Source organism: Pseudophryne corroboree, chromosome 11 (assembly GCF_028390025.1).
Source record: "Pseudophryne corroboree isolate aPseCor3 chromosome 11, aPseCor3.hap2, whole genome shotgun sequence".
Lineage (NCBI taxonomy): Eukaryota > Metazoa > Chordata > Amphibia > Anura > Myobatrachidae > Pseudophryne > Pseudophryne corroboree.
Genome location: NC_086454.1, coordinates 253,493,251 through 253,518,722, shown reverse-complemented (window position 1 = coordinate 253,518,722; position 25,472 = coordinate 253,493,251).

Genomic DNA, 25,472 nt, shown 5'->3' with positions numbered 1-25,472 from the left:
GGAACATCATTGCAGAATGGCTTACCCCAAATGGACTCTCCTGGGGATTTGTGACATCGGACAACGCCAGCAATATTGTGCGTGCATTACATCTGGGCAAATTCCAGCACGTCCCATGTTTTGCACATACATTGAATTTGGTGGTGCAGAATTATTTAAAAAACGACAGGGGCGTACAAGAGATGCTGTCGGTGGCCCGAAGAATTGCGGGCCACTTTCGGCATTCAGCCACCGTGTGCCAAAGACTGGAGCACCAGCAAATAGTCCTGAACCTGCCCTGCCATCATCTGAAGCAAGAGGTGGTAACGAGGTGGAATTCAACCCTCTATATGCTTCAGAGGATGGAGGAGCAGCAAAAGGCCATTCAAGCCTATACATCTGCCTACGATATAGGCAAAGGAGGGGGAATGCACCTGACTCAAGCGCAGTGGAGAATGATTTCAACGTTGTGCAAGGTTCTGCAACCCTTTGAACTTGCCACGCGTGAAGTCAGTTCAGACACTGCCAGCCTGAGTCAGGTCATTCCCCTCATCAGGCTTTTGTAGAAGAAGCTGGAGACATTGAAGGAGTAGCTAAAACAGAGCGATTCCGCTAGGCATGTGGGACTTGTGGATGGAGCCCTTAATTCGCTTAACCAGGATTCACGGGTGGTCAATCTGTTGAAATCAGAGCACTACATTTTGGCCACCGTGCTCGATCCTAGATTTAAAACCTACGTTGTATCTCTCTTTCTGGCAGACACAAGTCTTCAGAGGTTCAAAGACCTGCTGGTGAGAAAATTGTCAAGTCAAGCGGAACGTGACCCGTCAACAGCTCCTCCTTCACATTCTCCCGCAACTGGGGGTGCGAGGAAAAGGCTAAGAATTCCGAGCCCACCCGCTGGCGGTGATGCAGGGCAGTCTGGAGCGAGTGCTGACATCTGGTCCGGACTGAAGGACCTGCCAACGATTACTGACATGTCGTCTACTGTCAATGCATATGATTCTGTCCCCATTGAAAGAATGGTGGAGGATTATATGAGTGACCGTATCCAAGTAGGCACGTCAGACAGTCCGTACGTATACTGGCAGGAAAAAGAGGCAGTTTGGATGCCCTTGCAGAAACTGGCTTTATTTTACCAAAGTTGCCCACCCTCCAGTGTGTACTCCGAAAGAGTGTTTAGTGCAGCCGCTCACCTTGTCAGCAATCGGCAAACGAGGTTACTTCCAGAAAATGTGGAGAAGATGATGTTCATCAAAATTAATTATAATCAATTACTCCATGGAGACATTCACCAGCAATTGCCTCCAGAAAGTACACAGGGACCTGAGATGGTGGATTCCAGTGGGGACAAATTAATAATCTGTGAGGAGGGGGATGTACACAGTGAAAGGGGTGAGGAATCGGACGATGAGGAGGAGGTGGACATCTTGCCTCTGTAGAGCCAGTTTGTGCAAGGAGAGATTGATTGCTTCTTTTTTGGTGGGGGCCCAAACCAACCAGTCATTTCAGTCACAGTTGTGTGGCAGACCCTGTCGCTGAAATGATGGGTTTGTTAAAGTGTGCATGTCCTGTTTATACAACATAAGGGTGGGTGGGAGGGCCTAAGGACAATTCCATCTTGCACCTCTATTTTCTTTCATTTTTCTTTGCATCATGTGCTGTTTGGGGCGTATTTTTTTGAAGTGCCATCCTGCCTGACATTGCAGTGCCACTCCTAGATGGGCCAGGTGTTTGTGTCGGCCACTTGTGTCGCTTAGCTTAGCTATCCAGCGACCTTGGTGCACCTCTTTTTTTCTTTGCATCATGTGCTGTTTGGGGACTATTTTTTTGAAGTGCCATCCTGTCTGACACTGCAGTGCCACTCCTAGATGTGCCAGGTGTTTGTGTCGGCCACTTGGGTCGCTTAGCTTAGTCACACAGCTACCTCATTGCGCCTCTTTTTTTCTTTGCATCATGTGCTGTTTGGGGACTATTTTTTGAAGTGCCATCCTGTCTAACACTGCAGTGCCACTCCTAGATGGGCCAGGTGTTTGTGTCGGACACTTGGGTCGCTTATCTTAGTCATCCAGCAACCTCGGTGCAAATTTTAGGACTAAAAATAATATTGTGAGGTGTAAGGTGTTCAGAATAGACTAAAAATGAGTGGAAATTATGGTTATTGAGGTTAATAATACCATGGGATCAAAATGACCCCCAAATTCAATGATTTAAGCTGTTTTTGAGGGTTTTTTGTAAAAAAACACCCGAATCCAAAACACACCCGAATCCGACAAAAATTTTCAGGGAGGTTTTGATAAAACGCGTCCGAATCCAAAACACGGCCGCGGAACCGAATCCAAAACCAAAACACAAAACCCGAAAAATGTCCGGTGCACATCACTAGAAATAACTGCCATGTATTTGTGCTGCTGCTCTGTTGCTTAGTATTTGTGCTAACCTTTGGCCTATGTTGGGGAAAAATATTGTGAGCTGTGAGATGGTCAAAATTGAGTGGAAATGACTGGAAATGAATGTTATTGAGGATAATAATATTCTAGGAACAAAAACATTTCCAAATTATATGATTAAAGCTGTTTTTGTCAATCTTTGGAAAAAATCCAAAACCAAAACCAGTCATGGTTAATATCCAAAACCGAATCCAAAATCAAAACCAGACATTGAATTAGAACCAAAACCAGCAAAATCGTCCAGCACACATCTCTAGCTACAATATCTAACTGCAATTTAAATATTTTTATGTTAATTGATTTGCTCTTCAATGGTTATTATGTACAAAAACTGAATATGAAATTCAGATAATTGAAGACCTATTATAAAACCTGCAAACATATTTTAAATTGAAAATAGTTCTAAAGATGTTTTAAAGTTCTGTTTAATGGATAACGTATTTTAATTTTTACTGATCATTACATAGAACCAGGAAAATTGTAACGTGACCCCCTGTTGAGGTATCTATTATAAATACAGTATATGTTTGCACAAAATAAAAAGGTTTCATGGGAATAACTCCTTTGTAAATTGCTCATTGATTGGGATTAGTATGTAGACTACACTATGCTGCACAACGCTTAGTATATAGACATCATATCCCAACCACACTACACGCCATCAAAACACACACCTCAAGCAAACATTCCCATACATAATAACATATCTATAGACATTTATTACAAACCAACACATTGCCTGAAGTACGCAATGAATCGCGTTGCCTTAGCATGTACTCTAGATTGGCAACACACTGCTTTTTCCTTTATTATTCCATCCATGCCTTCACCACTATCTAGTTGAGTTCCAGCCCAATGTATAAACTTCAGAAGCCTGCTAACATTATCCTACACCACATCAATGACATCTATTTAATGCTGGTGTTACTAAATAATCTGTATGAATTTTTATGTTTGACAAGCAAATTCATTAATTTTCACCATCACAACATCAACCGTTAGGGTGTGTACACACACACGGTGAGATATTTTCTTGAGATTTTGATTATATAGTCAAAATCGCAAGAAAAGTTAGTGGAGATCGCAAGGTGAAAGTCACCTTGCAATCCTGATTCGATCCCGATGCGCGGCCCCGCCAGGTCGGCATCGCAAGAAAAGATAGACTGTGCAGGCAAGTCAATTCTTGCTAGATCGGTGTACTATCTAGTTCATATCGCAAGTGTTTCCAGTAGAGATGAGCGGGTTCGGTTTCTCGGAAACCGAACCCCCCCGAAACTTCAGCCTTTTTACACGGGTCCGAGGCAGACTCGGATCTTCCCGCATTGCTCGGCTAACCCGAGCGTGCCCGAACGTCATCATCCCGCTGTCGGATTCTCGCGAGGCTCGTATTCTATCGCGAGACTCGGATTCTATATAAGGAGCCGCGCGTCGCCGCCATTTTCACACGTGCATTGAGATTGATAGGGAGAGGACGTGGCTGGCATCCTCTCCGTTTAGACTGTAGACTAGAGAGTAGAGAGTAGAGACACTTGATTTACTAATTTTGGGGAGCATATTAGGACGGAGTACTACTTGCTGATAGTGTGACCAGTGACCACCAGTTTAATTAATCCGTTCTCTGCCTGAAAAAAAACGATACACAGTGTGACACAGTCACATACCATATCTGTGCTCAGCCTCAGTGTGCCCTCAGTGTGCTGCATCATCTATGTAATACTGTATATCTGACTGTGCTGAGTGCTCACTGCTCACACAGCTTAATTGTGGGGAAGACTGGAGAGCAGTTATAGCAGGAGTACATATTTTAACAGTGCACACTTTTGCTGCCAGAGTGCCACTGCCAGTGCCAGTGTGACTGACCAGTGACCACTACTACTTGCTGATAGTGTGACCAGTGACCACCAGTTTAATTAATCCGTTCTCTGCCTGAAAAAAAAACGATACACAGTGTGACACAGTCACATACCATATCTGTGCTCAGCCTCAGTGTGCCCTCAGTGTGCTGCATCATCTATGTAATACTGTATATCTGACTGTGCTGAGTGCTCACTGCTCACACAGCTTAATTGTGGGGGAGACTGGGGAGCAGTTATAGCAGGAGTACATATTTTAACAGTGCACACTTTTGCTGCCAGAGTGCCACTGCCAGTGCCAGTGTGACTGACCAGTGACCACTGACCACCAGTATATTGTGATTGTCTGCCTGAAAAAGTTAAACACTCGTCGTGTGGTGTTTTTATTCTATAAACGCATTCTGCTGACAGTGTCCAGCAGGTCCGTCATTATATAATATATACCTGTCCGGCTGCAGTAGTGATATATATATATTTTTTATATCATTATCATCCAGTCTATATTAGCAGCAGACGCAGTACGGTAGTCCACGGCTGTAGCTACCTCTGTGTCGGCAGTCGCTCGTCCATCCATAATTGTATACCACCTACCCGTGGTGTTTTTTTTTTTCTATCTTCTTGATACTAGTAGCTAACTTTAGGAGTCTGCAATGCTGAGCTGACAGTGTCCAGCAGGTCCGTCATTATATAATATATACCTGTCCGGCTGCAGTAGTGATATATATATATATTTTTTATATCATTATCATCCAGTCTATATTAGCAGCAGATGCAGTACGGTAGTCCACGGCTGTAGCTACCTCTGTGTCGGCAGTCGCTAGTCCATCCATAATTGTATACCACCTACCTGTGGTGTTTTTTTTTTTTTTCTATCTTCTTGATACTACTAGTAGCTTACTTTAGGAGTCTGCAGTGCTGAGCTGACAGTGTCCAGCAGGTCCGTCATTATATTATATATACCTGTCCTGCTGCAGTAGTGATATATATATATATTTTTTATATCATTATCATCCAGTCTATATTAGCAGCAGACGCAGTACGGTAGTCCACGGCTGTAGCTACCTCTGTGTCGGCAGTCGCTCGTCCATCCATAATTGTATACCACCTACCCGTGGTGTTTTTTTTTTTTTTCTATCTTCTTGATACTACTAGTAGCTTACTTTAGGAGTCTGCAGTGCTGAGCTGACAGTGTCCAGCAGGTCCGTCATTATATAATATATACCTGTCCGGCTGCAGTTGTGATATATATATATTTTTTTTATATCATTATCATCCAGTCTATATTAGCAGCAGACGCAGTACGGTAGTCCACGGCTGTAGCTACCTCTGTGTCGGCAGTCGCTCGTCAATCCATAAGTATACTAGTATCCATCCATCTCCATTGTTTACCTGAGGTGCCTTTTAGTTGTGCCTATTAAAATATGGAGAACAAAAATGTTGAGGTTCCAAAAATAGGGAAAGATCAAGATCGACTTCCACCTCGTGCTGAAGCTGCTGCCACTAGTCATGGCCGAGACGATGAAATGCCAGCAACGTCGTCTGCCAAGGCCGATGCCCAATGTCATAGTACAGAGCATGTAAAATCCAAAACACCAAATATCAGTAAAAAAAGGACTCAAAAATCTAAAATAAAATTGTCGGAGGAGAAGCGTAAACTTGCCAATATGCCATTTACCACACGGAGTGGCAAGGAACGGCTGAGGCCCTGGCCTATGTTCATGGCTAGTGGTTCAGCTTCACATGAGGATGGAAGCACTCAGCCTCTCGCTAGAAAAATGAAAAGACTCAAGCTGGCAAAAGCACAGCAAAGAACTGTGCGTTCTTCGAAATCACAAATCCACAAGGAGAGTCCAATTGTGTCGTTTGCGATGCCTGACCTTCCCAACACTGGACGTGAAGAGCATGCGCCTTCCACCATTTGCACGCCCCCTGCAAGTGCTGGAAGGAGCACCCGCAGTCCAGTTCCTGATAGTCAGATTGAAGATGTCAGTGTTGAAGTACACCAGGATGAGGAGGATATGGGTGTTGCTGGCGCTGGGGAGGAAATTGACCAGGAGGATTCTGATGGTGAGGTGGTTTGTTTAAGTCAGGCACCCGGGGAGACACCTGTTGTCCGTGGGAGGAATAGGGCCATTGACATGCCTGGTGAAAATACCAAAAAAATCAGCTCTTCGGTGTGGAAGTATTTCAACAGAAATGCGGACAACATTTGTCAAGCCGTGTGTTGCCTTTGTCAAGCTGTAATAAGTAGGGGTAAGGACGTTAACCACCTCGGAACATCCTCCCTTATACGTCACCTGCAGCGCATTCATCATAAGTCAGTGACAAGTTCAAAAACTTTGGGCGACAGCGGAAGCAGTCCACTGACCAGTAAATCCCTTCCTCTTGTAACCAAGCTCACGCAAACCACCCCACCAACTCCCTCAGTGTCAATTTCCTCCTTCCCCAGGAATGCCAATAGTCCTGCAGGCCATGTCACTGGCAATTATGACGAGTCCTCTCCTGCCTGGGATTCCTCCGATGCATCCTTGCGTGTAACGCCTACTGCTGCTGGCGCTGCTGTTGTTGCTGCTGGGAGTCAATGGTCATCCCAGAGGGGAAGTCGTACTCGTAAGCCCACTTTTACTACTTCCACCAAGCAATTGACTGTCCAACAGTCCTTTGCGAGGAAGATGAAATATCACAGCAGTCATCCTGCTGCAAAGCGGATAACTGAGGCCTTGGCATCCTGGGCGGTGAGAAACGTGGTTCCGGTATCCATCATTACTGCAGAGGCAATTAGAGACTTGTTGGAGGTACTGTGTCCCCGGTACCAAATACCATCTAGGTTCCATTTCTCTAGGCAGGCGATACCGAAAATGTACACAGACCTCAGAAAAAGACTCACCAGTGTCCTAAAAAATGCAGTTGTACCCAATGTCCACTTAACCACGGACATGTGGACAAGTGGAGCAGGGAAGGCTCAGGACTATATGACTGTGACAGCCCACTGGGTAGATGTATGGACTCCCGCCGCAAGAACAGCAGCAGCGGCACCAGTAGCAGCATCTCGCAAACGCCAACTCTTTCCTAGGCAGGCTACGCTTTGTTTCACCGCTTTCCAGAATACGCACACAGCTAAAAACCTCTTACGGCAACTGAGGAAGATCATCGCAGAATGGCTTACCCCAATTGGACTCTCCTGTGGATTTGTGGCATCAGACAACGCCAGCAATATTGTGTGTGCATTAAATATGGGCAAATTCCAGCACGTCCCATGTTTTGCACATACCTTTAATTTGGTGGTGCAGAATTATTTAAAAAACGAGAGGGGCGTGCAAGAGATGCTGTCGGTGGCCAGAAGAATTGCGGGACACTTTCGGCGTACAGGCACCACGTACAGAAGACTGGAGCACCACCAAAAACGCCTGAACCTGCCCTGCCATCATCTGAAGCAAGAAGTGGTAACGAGGTGGAATTCAACCCTCTATATGCTTCAGAGGTTGGAGGAGCAGCAAAAGGCCATTCAAGCCTATACAACTGAGCACGATATAGGAGGTGGAATGCACCTGTCTCAAGCGCAGTGGAGAATGATTTCAACGTTGTGCAAGGTTCTGCAACCTTTTGAACTTGCCACACGTGAAGTCAGTTCAGACACTGCCAGCCTGAGTCAGGTCATTCCCCTCATCAGGCTTTTGCAGAAGAAGCTGGAGACATTGAAGGAGGAGCTAACACAGAGCGATTCCGCTAGGCATGTGGGACTTGTGGATGGAGCCCTTAATTCGCTTAACAAGGATTCACGGGTGGTCAATCTGTTGAAATCAGAGCACTACATTTTGGCCACCGTGCTCGATCCTAGATTTAAAACCTACCTTGGATCTCTCTTTCCGGCAGACACAAGTCTGCTGGGGTTCAAAGAACTGCTGGTGACAAAATTGTCAAGTCAAGCGGAACGTGACCTGTCAACATCTCCTCCTTCACATTCTCCCGCAACTGGGGGTGCGAGGAAAAGGCTCAGAATTCCGAGCCCACCCGCTGGCGGTGATGCAGGGCAGTCTGGAGCGACTGCTGATGCTGACATCTGGTCCGGACTGAAGGACCTGACAACGATTATGGACATGTCGTCTACTGTCACTGCATATGATTCTCTCCCCATTGAAAGAATGGTGGAGGATTATATGAGTGACCGCATCCAAGTAGGCACGTCAGACAGTCCGTACTTATACTGGCAGGAAAAAGAGGCAATTTGGAGGCCCTTGCACAAACTGGCTTTATTCTACCTAAGTTGCCCTCCCACAAGTGCGTACTCCGAAAGAGTGTTTAGTGCCGCCGCTCACCTTGTCAGCAATCGGCGTACGAGGTTACTTCCAGAAAATGTGGAGAAGATGATGTTTATTAAAATGAATTATAATCAATTCCTCCGTGGAGACATTGACCAGCAGCAATTGCCTCCACAAAGTAGTACACAGGGAGCTGAGATGGTGGATTCCAGTGGGGACGAATTGATAATCTGTGAGGAGGAGGATGTACACGGTGATATATCGGAGGATGATGATGAGGTGGACATCTTGCCTCTGTAGAGCCAGTTTGTGCAAGGAGAGATTGATTGCTTCTTTTTTGGTGGGGGTCCAAACCAACCCGTCATTTCAGTCACAGTCGTGTGGCAGACCCTGTCACTGAAATGATGGGTTGGTTAAAGTGTGCATGTCCTGTTTATACAACATAAGGGTGGGTGGGAGGGCCCAAGGACAATTCCATCTTGCACCTCTTTTTTCTTTCATTTTTCTTTGCGTCATGTGCTGTTTGGGGGGTGTTTTTTGGAAGGGCCATCCTGCGTGACACTGCAGTGCCACTCCTAGATGGGCCAGGTGTTTGTGTCGGCCACTAGGGTCGCTTAGCTTACTTACACAGCTACCTCATTGCGCCTCTTTTTTTCTTTGCGTCATGTGCTGTTTGGGGAGTGTTTTTTGGAAGGGCCATCCTGCGTGACACTGCAGTGCCACTCCTAGATGGGCCAGGTGTTTGTGTCGGCCACTAGGGTCGCTTAGCTTACTCACACAGCTACCTCATTGCGCCTCTTTTTTTCTTTGCGTCATGTGCTGTTTGGGGAGTGTTTTTTGGAAGGGCCATCCTGCGTGACACTGCAGTGCCACTCCTAGATGGGCCAGGTGTTTGTGTCGGCCACTAGGGTCGCTTAGCTTAGCCATCCAGCGACCTCGGTGCAAATTTTAGGACTAAAAATAATATTGTGAGGTGTGAGGTGTTCAGAATAGACTGAAAATGTGTGGAAATTATGGTTATTGAGGTTCATAATACTTTGGGATCAAAATGACCCCCAAATTCTATGATTTAAGCTGTTTTTTAGGGTTTTTTGAAAAAAACACCTGAATCCAAAACACACCCGAATCCGACAAAAAAAATTCGGTGAGGTTTTGCCAAAACGCGTTCGAACCCAAAACACGGCCGCGGAACCGAACCCAAAACCAAAACACAAAACCCGAAAAATTTCCGGTGCTCATCACTAGTTTCCAGTAGCTTGCGATGCCGATCTGCGTCATCCCAGCCACTCCCCGCCGCATCCATTTTCTTCATTCACTGCGCGGAGGCTGAAGCGAGAACACGTGGAGCAGTGGGCCCCAGAAAACTTTGTGGAAAATGGTATCAGCAGCGGGGTGGGGGGCAGCACTGTGGGGCAACATATCTGGCACTAGGGGGGCTCCATATCTGGCACTGTGGGGCAATGTATCTGGCACTGGGGGGCACCGTATCTGGCACAGGGGGGCAATGTATCTGGCACTGTGGGGCAATGTATCCGGCACTGGGTGGCACCGTATTGGGCACAGGGGGGCAATGTACATGGCACTGTGGGGCAATGTATCTGGCACTAGGGGGCAAAGTATCTGGCACTGTGGGGCAATGTATCTGGCACTAGGGAGGCACCGTATCTTGCAATGGGGGGCACCATATATGGCACTGTGGGGCAATGTATCTAGCACTAGGAGGGCAATGTATCTGGCACTGTGGGGCAATGTATCTGGCACTAGGGGGGCACCGTATCTGGCACTGTGGGGCTATGTATCTGGCACGGTGGGGCAATGTATCTGGCACTAGGGGGGCAATGTATCTGGCACGGTGAGGCAATGTATCTGGCACTGGGGGGCAATGTATCTGGCGTTGGGGGGCACCGTATCTGGCACAGGGGGGCAATGTATATGGCACTGTGGGGCAATATATCTAGCAATAGGGGGCAATGTATCTTGCACTGTGGGGCAATGTATCTGGCACTGTGGGGCAATGTATCTAGCACCGGGGGACACAGTATCTGGCACAGGTGGGCAATGTATATGGCACTGTGGGGAAATGTATCTGTCACTAGGGGGCAATGTATCTGGCACTGTGGTGCAATGTATCTGGCAATAGGGGGGCTCTGTATCTGGCACTGGGGGGCACCATATTTGGCACTGGGGGCACTGTCGGGCAATGTATCTGTCACTGTGGGGCAATGTATCTGGCACTAGGGGGACAATGTATCTGGCACTGTGGGGCAATGTATCTGGCATTGTGGGGCAATGTATCTGGCACAGGGGGGCAATGTATATGGCACTGTGGGGCAATGTATCTGGCACTAGGAGGCAATGTATCTGGCACTGTGGGGCAATGTATCTGGCACTAGGGGGACACCGTATCTGACACTGGGGGACACCATATCTGGAACTGGGGGCACCATATATGGCACTGTGGGGCAATGTTTCTGGCACTAGGGGGGCAATGTATCTGGCACTGTGGGACAATGTATCTGGCACTGTGGGGAAATGTATCTGGCACTGGGGGGCACCGTATCTGGCACAGGGTGGCAATGTATATGGCACTGTGGGGCAATGTATCTGGCACTGTGGGACAATGTATCTGGCACTAGGGGGGCACCGTATCTGGCACTGTGGGGCAATGTATCTGGCACTAGGGGGGCAATGTATCTGGCACTGTGGGGCAATGTATCTGGCACTGTGGGGCAATGTATCTGGCACTGAGGGGCAATGTATCTGGCACAGGGTGGCAATGTATATGGCACTCTGGGGCAATGTATCTGGCACTGTGGGGCAATGTATCTGGCACTGTGGGGCACACTGGGGGCACCGTATCTGGCACAGGGGGGTAATGTATATGGCACTGTGGGGCAATGTATCTGGCACTAGGGGGGCACCGTATCTGGCACCGGGGGGCACCATATCTGGCACTGGGTGGCACCATATATGGCACTGTGGGGCAATGTATATGGCACTGGGGGGCAATGTATCTGGCACAGGGGGTAAAAGTATCTGGCACTGTGGGGCAATGTATCTGGCACTAGGGGGGCACCGTATCTTGCAATGGGGGGCACCATATATGGCACTGTGGGGCAATGTATCTAGCACTGGGAGGGCAATGTATCTGGCACTGTGGGGCAATCTATCTGGCACTAGGGGGGCACCGTATCTGGCACTGTGAGGCTATGTATCTGGCACTGTGGGGCAATGTATCTGGCACTAGGGGGGCAATGTATCTGGCACTGTGAGGCAATGTATCTGGCACTGGGGGGCAATGTATCTGGCACTGGGGGGCACCGTATCTGGCACAGGGGGGCAATGTATATGGCACTGTGGGGCAATATATCTAGCAATAGGGGGCAATGTATCTGGCACTGTGGGGCAATGTATCTGGCACTGTGGGGCAATGTATCTAGCACCGGGGGGCACAGTATCTGGCACAGGTGGGCAATGTATATGGCACTGTGGGGAAATGTATCTGTCACTAGGGGGCAATGTATCTGGCACTGCGGTGCAATGTATCTGGCAATAGGGGGGCTCTGTATCTGGCACTGGGGGGCACCATATCTGGCACTGGGGGCACTGTCGGGCAATGTATCGGTCACTGTGGGGCAATGTATCTGGCACTAGGGGGACAATGTATCTGGCACTGTGGGGCAATGTATCTGGCATTGTGGGGCAATGTATCTGGCACAGGGGGGCAATGTATATGGCACTGTGGGGCAATGTATCTGGCACTAGGGGGCAATGTATCTGGCACTGTGGGGCAATGTATCTGGCACTAGGGGGACACCGTATCTGACACTGGGGGGCACCATATCTGGAACTGGGGGCACCATATATGGCACTGTGGGGCAATGTATCTGGCACTAGGGTGGCAATGTATCTGGCACTGTGGGACAATGTATCTGGCACTGTGGGGCAATGTATCTGGCACTGGGGGGCACCGTATCTGGCACAGGGTGGCAATGTATATGGCACTGTGGGGCAATGTATCTGGCACTGTGGGGCAATGTATCTGGCACTAGGGGGGCACCGTATCTGGCACTGTGGGGCAATGTATCTGGCACTAGGGGGGCAATGTATCTGGCACAGGGGGGCAATGTATCTGGCACTGTGGGGCAATGTATCTGGCACTGGGGGGCACCGTATCTGGCACAGGGTGGCAATGTATATGGCACTGTGGGGCAATGTATCTGGCACTGTGGGGCAATGTATCTGGCACTGTGGGGCACACTGTGGGCACTGTATCTGGCACAGGGGGCAATGTATATGGCACTGTGGGGCAATGTATCTGGCAATAGGGGGGCACCGTATCTGGCACCGGGGGGCACCATATCTGGCACTGGGTGGCACCATATATGGCACTGTGGGGCAATGTATATGGCACTGGGGGGCAATGTATCTGGCACTAGGGGGGCAATGTTTCTGGCACTGTGGGGCAATGTATCTGGCACTAGGGGGGCACCATATCTGGCACTGTGGGCAATGTATCTGGCACTGTGGGGAAATGAATCTGGCACTAGGGGTCACCGTATCTGGCACTGTGGGGCAATGTATCTGGCACTGTGGGGCAATGTATCTGGCAGTAGGGGGGCAATGTATCTGGCACTGTGGGGCAATGTATCTTGCACTGGGGGGGCAATGTATCTGGCACTGTGTGTCAATTTATCTGGCACTAGGGGCAATGTATCTGGCACTGTGGGGCAATGTATCTGGCACTGTGGGGCAATGTATCTGGCACTGTGGGGCAATGTATCTGGCAGTAGGGAGGCAATGTATCTGGCACTGTGGGGCAACGTATCTGGCACTGGGGGCAATGTATCTGGTACTGTGGGGCAATTTATCTGTCACTAGGGGGGCACCATATCTGGCACTGTGGGGCAATGTATCTGGCACTGTGGGGCAATGTATCTGGCACTAGGGGGTCACCGTATCTGGCACTGTGGGGCAATGTATCTGGCACTGTGGGGCAATGTATCTGGCACTGTGGGGCAATGTATCTGGCAGCAGGGGGGCAATGTATCTGGCACTGTGGGGCAATGTATCTGGCACTGGGGGGCAATGTATCTGGCACTGGGGGGCTCTCCCCCATGCGGCTCTCCCCCTCCTTTGCCGGCTCCATCCTCCCGCTGACAGGAGCAGCGGCATGGCCCTGCAGTGTGTGCGGCTCTCCCCAGCAGTAGCAGGTTAGTCTCTCTCTTTCTCTCTCTCTCTCCTGTGGATGTGTAAGTATAATTTTCATTTTTACAGGTACCCCTACCCTATTGGATTCTACTGGACAAGTGGACGTGATCGGCGTGGGATGTAGGTAAGTATGTGTGAGTGTGTAAGTGTGTTTTAATAAACTTTTGCTGTCACGGTGTGTGAGTTTTGTTTTTATTTGGGTATTTTTTGTTGTTGTAGAACTACAGGTACCAGCGGCCCCGTTATTTCCCCGCATGCTGGTACTTGAGGTTCTCCAAGTACCAGCAAGTGGGGGAGGCTTGCTGGGCCTTGTAGTACCACAACAAAAGACAATATTCTTTTCTTTACACACATGGCTATCAGCCTCCCATCCACCACCCACGGATGGGGGGGACAGCCTCGGGCTTCATCCCTGGTCCTTGGGTGCCTGGATGGGTGGGTGACCCCTTGATTTAAGGGGTCCTCACTCCTCCAGGAAACCCCGGCCAGGGGTGACTAGATGGGGGGTAATGCCACGGCCGCAGGGACCTCCAAAAATGTATCCCCTGGCTGTGGCATTATGTCCCTGGCTAGTGGAGCCCGGTGCTGGTTTTAAAAATATGGGGGACCCCTACATCTTTTGTCCCCCATATTTTTGGAACCAGGACCGGACTAAGAGCCCGATGCTGGTTGTCTAAATACGGGGAACCACTGTCCAATTTTTCCCCAGTATTTAAACAACCAGGACCAGCTCAAAGAGCCCAAGGCTGGTTATACTTAGGAGGGGGGACCCCACACATTTTTTTACTTTTTTAACCCATTCAGACCCTTCTCCATTAAGTTAATGGAAGCCCTGGACAACAAAATTGTATGTCCTCCTCCCACTCCCTTCCCAAACACTAATTATTATTTTTTCTATAAAAATGTACAATATATCACAAGTATGATGAGCAGGCAGGCAGCAGGCATTGGCGGCATCGGACTGAGATGCAAATTAGTGGTGGAGGGCTGGGTCAGTTGATGGTGGGCGAGTTTGTAAGCCATTGGTGGTGGCTGCAGGCACCGGCTCATAGGCAGTAGCGTGCATTGTCTCGGCAGTGGTATGGGTCATCGGCAGGATTCGGCGGACATTATGACTGTAGTGCCTCACCAGCCACTGACCTCACCGCACGCCACTGGTAAAAAGCGGACTCTTGCCTGCCGTAATGTATAAAATGGGGACAATTGCCTGCAGTAATGTATAAAATGGGGATTCTGCCCTGATGTATACAATGGGGACATGTGCCTGCCATAATGTGTAAAAAGGGGGACACTTGCTTGCCGTAATGTATAAAATGGGGACTCTGTCTGCCATGATGTATAAAATGGGGATAATTGCCTGCAGTAATGTATAAAATGGGGATTCTGCCCTGATGTATAAAATGGGGACACGTGCCTGCCGTAATGAATAAAATGGGGACTCTTGCCTGCCGTAATGTGGGGATTTAATGTATCAAGGGCATTGCAGTGTGTGGCATAATATTGTGCAGGTGACATTACTGTGTGGGGCTTAAGATGGTAGAATTTTTATTTCCCTATGGTGGGCATGATCTGTCAGTACATGGTCAAATACTGGGGTATGAGGTAGTCTTTTCAGACGAGGGCACGCCCATTAAAATGAGGCCAGGCCCATTTAAATAATGAGGGCACGCCCCCTTGCCGGGGGGATGCTGGCGACACATTAAGGGATGCATTTTTGGGGTGCTGCGTATTTAAATGTGATATATATATATATATATATATATATATATACACAGTATATACAATATCCAAATAATCCGGCACTCCTAGTAATGTCCAACCGCCTGTGTGCCCTTGTCCAAGCATAAATACATGGTGGAGTCAGAACAAGCAAATGTTCAAGACGGACACGGCACTCCAGGACTCAGTATTGATGAATTTTAATGTATCATGCTTACATGCTTGTGCCGTGACGTTATGTTTTACACTGCACCACTGGTACCTGTGGACGTTTATAGCCCGTACCGAGAGTGATGCGGGTCGTTGACTAAGTTGATACATTAAAATTCATCAATACTGAGTCCTGGAGTGCCGTGTCCGTCTTGAACATTTGCTTGTTCTGACTCCACCATGTACATATATATATATATATATATATATATATAAAATTGTATTTTTAGGCTTTTTGTATGTGACGGTTGTATTTTGTTGGCTAATTGTGATATTTTATTTTCAACCAGCAATGTCATCTGAGGAGTACCGCCAATTCTGGTAAGGATTCATTGATCTGTACCATCAGAACGAGTACCTGTGGCGTGTCAGAAGCCCAGACTATGCCATCAGAATCAAGCAGAATCAGGAATATCAGCAGCTTATTGAGTACAGTAGAGGCAGAAACTCTGATGTCGATGTGACTTGGGTGAAGAAAAAAATTGCAAATTCCCGAACAGTCTTCGTTAAGGAACAAAAGAAGGTGCAGGATTCACAGCGATCCGGAGCCGGGACTGATGAGATCTATAAACCGATGCTGTGGTACTATGACCAAATTCAGATCATTATAGAGCAAGAGCCGCGGGTAAGGTCACGGGACGCTCTGTAGAAGAGGAGGCCCAGGAGACTCTGGATCTGGTACGTACACACACATTTGTTTGGTATGCCCCCCACAAATTTTGACATAGACCTAATTTTAGTTTTTCTTATATTGCAGGACCTACCCCGTAGCTGGAGGAGGAGCCTACCACATGCCAAGGGGCAGAAGTGGAGGAGCCGGTAGTGTAGCCGGTGGCAAACCCACAGCCGCGTCCAGCAAGACCGAGGCGAACGGCGAAGAGGACCACTTTTCCCCTCTATAGCACCCCCTCTGGCTCCCAGCAGTTTTTCCAACGCGCCGAGGAGGTTCTCCATAGGCCCCCGGATGTGGAACAATAATTTGGCAATTATATTGCTGCAGAAATGCGCCTGATAACGGAGGAACAAAAATTGATCATCCAACGGTTAATCTTTGAGGCAGCCTCATGCGTCAGGTGCCAAGCACTGGTGCCGGCGTGTAAGATAGTGCCACCTGACCGTTGGTATAACCCAAATTTGCCCCCTCCCCCCTTCCCATACCACCCCACAATGGAGCATGCACCTTATACCCTCCTCCACAACCGTTTTTTTTTCTGGCGGGAGCTACACAGCCCAACCCCTCCCCCCAATCTAGTACCTCGTCCAGTGGCATGTACTCTGACATGCCGAGTACAGGGTCCTCTGTGCTGGGCGACCCATGCTTTTTTAATTTATAATTAGTTTTTTGTACCCGGTTTTTTAGTTTTGTTGGAAAAATCTGCTGGTGACCTTATCCCACGCTCTTGCTTCAAGTGAACTTTATGAGGTCATTAGTACTGCAGCGTCGGTTTTGTGACCTCACTGTCCCGGACTACGGATCGTTGTGATGACTGCACTTCTTGTTTTCCTTCAAGACTGTTTGGAAATTTGCTGTTGTTCTTCACCCAAGGCAAAATCGCACTGTGTTTGCCTCTACTGTAATCGGATATGCCCGATTCCTGTTTTGTTGGCATAGTCCCTGTCAAAAGGCACTCATTCTCATGGTACAGCGTATGAATCCTGGCCAGAGTTGGCGGTCAGTTGATTATTTTTATAAAGTAAAAAAAAAATGTGTTGTGTATTTTTTATAAAATGTAAAGTGATTTATATTGAGCTGTTGGTAGTTAGTAAAAATGCCCTATAGAATTTTTAGGTGGGGGGTGGTGGATTTTGGGGGGAGAAATGGGAGCCGGGTGTTGCTGTGATGGAGGTGGGGGGGATACTGGCGAAAACCCAACATTTTTTAAGTGCCTTTTTTGAGTCATGTTTTATTAGAGCCTAATTCAGACCTGATCGTAGCCCTGCATAATTTTGTAGGGCTACGATCAGGCACACCGACATGCGGGGGGATGCCCCCTTATGTCGCCCCCCCCATCCACCCCCCACAGAAGTGCAAAAGCATCACACAACTGCAATGCTGTTGCACTTCAGTAGTAACTCCCAGCCAGCGCAGCTTTAGCGTGCTGGCCGGGAGCTACTCGTCGCTGCCCGGGTCGCAGCGGCTCCGTGTGATGTCATGCAGCTGCTTCGGCCTGCCCCCCCCCACGGTCTGGCCACGCCTGCGTTGGCCGGACCGCACCCACAAAACAGCGCCCAAATGCCGCCGTGCCACCCTCTCCCGCCTTTTCCTGTCAATCAGGCAGAGGGGCTCGCAAGGCAACAACAGCTGTCACACTGCGGCACCGGCTCACTTCTGACCTGATCGCTGTGATGAACTGGAGCAAGCAATCAGGTCAGATCCGTGCATTCTTCTGTGTGAAAATGGTAAAGTGTAAAAGTAAAAAAAAAAAAAAAAAGATGTGCAGGTCCACCCATTCAGCATAACCAGCCTTGGGCTCTTTGAGCCGGTCCTGGTTGCAAAAATATGAGGGAAAAATGGAGTAGGGGTCCCCCATATTTAGGCAAGCAACACCGGGCTCTTGGACCGTTCCTGGTTCCGAAAATACGGGGAACAAAAAAAAAAGTGTTCCCCATATTTCTGAAACCAGCACCGGGCTCCACTAGCCAGGGAGGTGATGCCGCAGCCAGGGGACACTTTTATACAGGTCCCTGCGGCTGCAGCATCACACACCCCTAGTCATCCCTGGCCGGGGTTCCCTGGGGGGGTGGGGACCCTTTAAATAAAGGGGTCCCCCCTCCAGGCACCCAAGGGCCAGGGGTGAAGCCCGAGGCTGTCCCCAGCACCCGTGAGCGGTGGGTGCCGGGCTGATAGCCAAAATTGTGTTTAAAAAATGAATATTGTCTTTTGCTGTGGAACTACAAGTCCCAGCAAGCCTCCCCTGCATGCCGGTACTTGGAGAACCACAAGTACCAGCATTCAGAGAATCAAGGGGCCCGCTAATGCCTGTACTTCCACAACAAAAGAAATACCCCAAAAAAGACAAAACACACACACCGTGAAGGCAAAAGTTTATTAACACAGTACTTTGCTAGCTTTTAGAAGGTAACTACATAGAACATACACTTATCTCTCATTAATTGCACACAGGATATTTAAAACAGGCTCAAACTGCGGAGAGCGATATTAAATGGTAAACAGGAAATCAATTTATATTGTTAGAATAATGCCCTGAAAGCTATAAACCTACTGTTCAAACCCAACTCCTCTGCAACAGTCTTTCTTCTCAGCCAGCCATAAATACATAATTATGTGTTGCACATAGAGATTCTTTCTATGAATATTGTTATATAGAATGTTGTGTCTGAAAGACTGTAATAAAATGTCTGGCACTCAACATACTTTAGGATACTAATAGATAACAACTGAGAACCTTTAGTGGAATTGAGTGAGTTCTTCCTATACAGCACTTAAGTATTTTGAAAAAAGCCAGATTACAGTTGCTCAGTGTATGTATATTATTGGGGAGCATTCTCTTGTGGTGTTTGTGCTGGTTCAAATTTAGGACAAGCGGAAGCAGCCAACCTTAATTATGGCTGCTTGGATTGCATATTATATTATCTATTCTTGAGGTTTATATTAGAGATGAGCGGTTTCGGTTCTCCGAGAACCCCCCCCCGAACTTCACCTATTTTACACGGTTCCGAGGCAGCCTCGGATCTTTCCGCCTTGCTCGGTTAACCTGAATGCGCCCGAACGTCATCATCTCGCGAGATTTCGTATTCTATATAAAGAGCCGCGTGTCGCCGCCATTTTCACTCGTGCATTGGAGATTGAACGGAGAGGACGTGGCTGCGTTCTCTCCCTGAAAAGCTCCGTAATCTGTGCTCAGTGTGCTGCAAATATCTGTGCTCAGTGTGCTGCAAATACTGTATCTGTGCTCAGTGTGCTGAAAATATCTACGTTCTCTGCCTGAAAACACTCCATATCAGTGCTCAGTGTCATGCAAATGTCTGTGCTCAGTGTGCTTTATTGTGGGGACTGGGGACCACTAGTATATAATTATAGTAGTACAGTACAGTAGGCCATTGCTGTATCTTGCAGCTCTGTGTCACTGCAAGTATCCATTCCATATCTGTGCTGCATTTTTGTGAGCAGTATATATAGTATTACAGTGCAGCATTTTGGTGACCAACAGTATATAGTTGTACAGTAGGCCAATGCTGTATCTTGCAGCTCTGTGTCACTGCAAGTATCCATTCCATATCTGTGCCGCATTTTTGTGAGCAGTATATATAGTATTACAGTGCAGCATTTTGGTGACCAACAGTATATAGTTGTACAGTAGGCCATTGCTGTATCTTGCAGCTCTGTGTCACTGCAAGTATCCATTCCATTTATGTGCTGCATTTTTGTGAGCAGTATATATAGTATCACAGTGCAGCATTTTGGTGACCAACAGTATATAGTTGTACAGTAGGCCATTACTGTATCATGCAGCTCTGTGTCACTGAAAGTATCAATTCCATATTTGTGCTGCATTTTTGTGAGCAGTATATATAGTATTACAGTGCAGCATTTTGGTGGCCAACAGTATATAGTTGTACAGTAGGCAATTGCTGTATCTTGCAGCTCTGTGTCACTGCAAGTACCCATTCCACATCTATGCTGCATTTTTGTGAGCAGTATATATAGTATTACAGTGCAGCATTTTGGTGACCAACAGTATATAGTTGTACAGCAGGCCATTGCTGTATCTTGTAGCTCTGTGTCACTGCAAGTATCCATTCCATATCTGTGCTGCATTTTTGTGAGCAGTATATATAGTATTACAGTGCAGCATTTAGGTGACCAACAGTATATAGTTGTACAGTAGGCCATTGCTGTATCTTGCAGCTCTGTGTCAATGCAAGTATCCATTCCATATCTATGCTGCATTTTTGTGAGCACTATATATAGTATTACAGTGCAGCATTTTGGTGACCAACAGTATATAGTTGTACAGTAGGCCATTGCTGTATCTTGCAGCTCTGTGTCACTGCAAGTATCCATTCCATATATGTGCTGCATTTTTGTGAGCAGTATATATAGTATTACAGTGCAGCATTTTGGTGACCAACAGTATATAGTTGTACAGTAGGCCATTGCTGTATCTTGCAGCTCTGTGTCACTGCAAGTATCCATTCCATATATGTGCTGCATTTTTGTGAGCAGCATATATAGTATCACAGTGCAGCATTTTGGTGACCAACAGTATATAGTTGTACAGTAGGCCATTGCTGTATCTTGCAGCTCTGTGTCACTGCAAGTATCCATTCCATATTTGTGCTGCATTTTTGTGAGCAGTATATAAAGTAGTACAGTGCAGCATTTTGGTGACCAACAGTATACATATATAGTACAGTACAGTAGGCCATTGCTATTGATACTGGCATATAATTCCACACATTAAAAAATGGAGAACAAAAATGTGGAGGGTAAAATAGGGAAAGATCAAGATCCACTGCCACCTCGTGCTGAAGCTGCTGCCACTAGTAATGGCCGAGACGATGAAATGCCATCAACGTCGTCTGCCAAGGCCAGTGCCCAATGTCATAGTACAGAGCATGTAAAATCCAAAAAACTAAAGTTCAGAAAAAATGAACCAAAAATCTAAATTAAAAGCGTCTGAGGAGAAGCGTAAACTTGCCAATATGCCATTTACGACACGGAGTGGCAAGGAACGGCTGAGGCCCTGGCCTATGTTCATGGCTAGTGGTTCAGCTTCACATGAGGATGGAAGCACTCATCCTCCCACTAGAAAAATTAAAAGACTTAACCTGGCAAAAGCACAGCAAAGAACTGTGCATTCTTCTAAATCACAAATCCCCAAGGAGAGTCCAATTGTGTAGGTTGCCGTGACTGACCTTCCCAACACTGGATGGGAAGAGGTGGTACCTTCCACCATTTGCACGCCCCCTGCAAGTGCTGGAAGGAGCACCCACAGTCCAGTTCCTGATAGTCAAATTGAAGATGTCACTGTTGAAGTACACCAGGATGAGGATATGGGTGTTGCTGGCGCTGAGGAGGAAATTGACAAGGAGGATTCTGATGGTGAGGTTGTTTGTTTAAGTCATGCACCCGGGGAGACACCTGTTGTCCGTGGGATGAATATGGCCATTGACATGCCTGGTCAAATTACAAAAAAAAAAAATCACCTCTTCGGTGTGGAATTATTTTAACAGAAATGCGGACAACAGGTGTCAAGCCGTGTGTTGCCTTTGTCAAGCTGTATTAAGTAGGGGTAAGGACGTTAACCACCTAGGAACATCCTCCCTTATACGTCACCTGGAGCGCATTCATCAGAAGTCATTGACAAGTTCAAAAACTTTGGGTGACAGTGGAAGCAGTCCACAGCAAACTAAATCCCTTCCGCTTGTACCCAAGCTCCTGCAAACCACACCACCAACTCCCTCAGTGTCAATTTCCTCTTTACACAGGAACACCAATAGTCCTGCAGGCCATGCCACTGGCAAGTCTGACGAGTCCTCTCCTAACTGGGATTCCTCCGATGGATCCTTGAGTGTAACGCCTACTGCTGCTGGCACTGCTGTTGTTGCTGCTGGGAGTCAATTGTCATCCCAGAGGGGAAGTCGGAAGACCACTTGTACTACTTCCAGTAAGCAATTGACTGTCCAACAGTCCTTTGCGAGGAAGATGAATATCACAGCAGTCATCCTGCTGCAAAGCGGATAACTCAGGTCTTGGCAGCTGTGTTGGTGTTAAACGTGTGTCCGATATCCACCGTTAAATCACAGGGAATTAGAGAATTGCTTGAGATACTGTGTCCCCGGTACCAAATACCATCAAGGTTCCATTTCTCTAGGCAGCCAATACTGAGAATGTACACAGACGTCAGAAAAAGAGTCACCAGTGTCCTAAAAAATGCAGTGGTACCCAATGTCCGCTTAACCATGGACATGTGGACAAGTGGAACAGGGCAGACTCAGGACTATATGACTGTGACAGCCCACCGGGTAGATGTATTGCCTACCGCAGTAAGAACAGTAGCAGCATCTCGCAAATGCCAACTAATTTCTAGGCAGGCTACGCTTTGTATCACCGCTTTCCATAAGAGGCACACAGCTGACAACCTCTTACGGAAACTGAGGAACATCATCGCAGAATGGCTTACCCCAATTGGACTCTCCTGGGGATTTGTGACATCGGACAACGCCACCAAATTTGTGCGTGCATTACATGTGGGCAAATTCCAGCACGTCCCATGTTTTACACATACATTGAATTTGGTGGTGCAGAATTTTTTTAAAAATGACAGGGGCATGCAAGAGATGCTGTCGGTGGCCCGAAGAATTGCGGGCCACTTTCGGCATTCAGCCACCGCGTGCCGAAGACTGGAGCACCAGCAAACACTTCTGAACCTGCCCCGCCATCATCTGAAGCAAGAGACGGTAACGAGATGGAATTCAACCCTCTATATGCTTCAGAGGATGGAGGAGCAGCAAAAGGCCATTCAAGCCTATACATCTGCCTACGATATAGGCAAAGGAGGGGGAATGCACCTGACTCAAGCACAGTGGAGAATGATTTCAACGTTGTGCAAGGTTCTGCAACCCTTTGAACTTGCCACATGTGAAGTCAGTTCAGACACTGCCAGCCTGAGTCAGGTCATTCCCCTCATCAGGCTTTTGCAGAAGCAGCTGGAGAGATTGAAGGAGGAGCTAAAATGGAGTGATTCCGCTAGGCTTGTGGGACTTGTGGATGGAGCCCTTCATTCACTTAACCAGGATTCATGGGTGGTCAATCTGTTGAAATCAGAGTACTACATTTTGGCCACCGTGCTCGATCCTAGGTTTAAAGCGTACGTTGTATCTCTCTTTCCGAGTCTGCACATGTTCAAAGACCTGTTGGTGAGACACTTGTCAAGTCAAGCGGAACGTGACCAGTCAACAACTCCTCCTTCACATTCTCCCGCAACTAGGGCTGCGGGAAAAGGCTAAGAATTCCGAGCCCACCTGCTGGCGGTGATGCAGGGCAGTCTGGAGCGAGTGCTGACATCTGGTCCGGACTGAAGGACCTGCCAACGATTACTGATATGTTGTCTACTGTCACTGCATATGATTCTGGCACCATTGAAAGAATGGTGGAGGATTATATGAGTGACCGCATCCAAGTAGGCACGTCAGACAGTCCGAAAGAGTGTTTAGTGCAGCCGGTCACTTTGTCAGCAAGCGGCGTACAAGGTTACTTCCAGAAAATGTGGAGAAGATGATGTTCATCAAAATGAATTATAATCAATTCCTCCGTGGAGACATTCACCAGCAATTGCCTCCAGAAAGTACACAGGGACCTGAGATGGTGGATTCCAGTGGGGACGAATTAATACTGTGTGAGGAGGGGTATGTACACAGTGAAAGGGGTGATGAATCGGACGATGAGGAGTAAGTGGACATCTTGGCTCTGTAGAGCCAGTTTGTGCAAGGAGAGATTGATTGCTTCTTTTTAGGTGGGGGCCCAAACCAACCAGTGATTTCAGCCACAGTCGTGTGGCAGACCCTGTGGCTGAAATGATGGGTCTGTTAAAGTGTGCATGTCCTGTTTATACAACATAAGGGTGGGTGGAAGGGCCCAAGGACAATTCCATCTTGCACCTCTTTTTTTTTATTTATCTCTGCATCATGTGATGTTTGGTGCTAAGTATTTTAAGTGCCATCCTGTCTGACACTGCAGTGCCACTCCTAGATGGGCCAGGTGTTTGTGCCGCCCACTTGGGTCGCTTAGCTTAGTCATCCAGCGACCTCGGTGCAAATTTTAGGACTAAAAATAATATTGTGAGGTGTGAGGTGTTCAGAATAGACTGGAAATGAGTGTAAATTATGGTTATTGAGGTTAATAATACCGTAGGATCCAAATTACCCCCAAATGCTGTGATTTTAATGATAAATGATAAGTAGGATCTGATTGGTTGCTATGGGCAACATCCCATCTGAAATAGAACTCCCATCTTAGTAAATTTACCCCTGTGATTTAAGCTGTTTTTGAGGGGTTTTTGGAAAAAAACACCTGAATCCAAAACACACCCGAATCCGACAAAAATTTTTTAGGGAGGTTTAGCCAAAACGCGTCCAAATCCAAAACACGGCCGCGGAACGGAATCCAAAACCAAAACAAAACCCGAAAAATTTCCGGAGCATATTTCTAGTTTATATGCACTATTGTACAGAAAGAGAATAAATAACTTTGATTAACCCACATAATAAAATCATGGTCTCCATATTGGATCTTTGTCAAGGTCATAAGACAGGCATATAACACAGCATGCATCTTATATATCTATATACATGTTGTAATTGTGTTTTACTTACACCTGTCTGATGAACTTTGCAAAGGTCTAATAGGCTATTTGTTATTGTAGAGACGAGTCCAGGCATTTGGCATAAAAATATTTTTTATTAGATACACAGACGCACAGTCAGCTCAATGCAAAAATTCCTTTTTCTACGTGGTGATACCAGTAGTCACTGTATGTGACACAAGCACACCAGCCATATACTGTACTGTACCTGCTTGTTTGCTTGCATTAATAGACACACTCAGATCTTCATAGAAGCAGTACTTCTTAAGTCATGACTTAAAGTGATTACAGTATATCATACAGCACCCCTGGAGTTCACATTTATATGTAAGGCATGCTACAATATCATTGCGTCTCTTCCACAAATGACTGCGGAAATTGCAATGTCCATGAGCATGGCACATTTGCAAGGCATGCAGTGGAAATAAAAAAAAATCTAAAAAAAAAAGTATTTCCTAAACT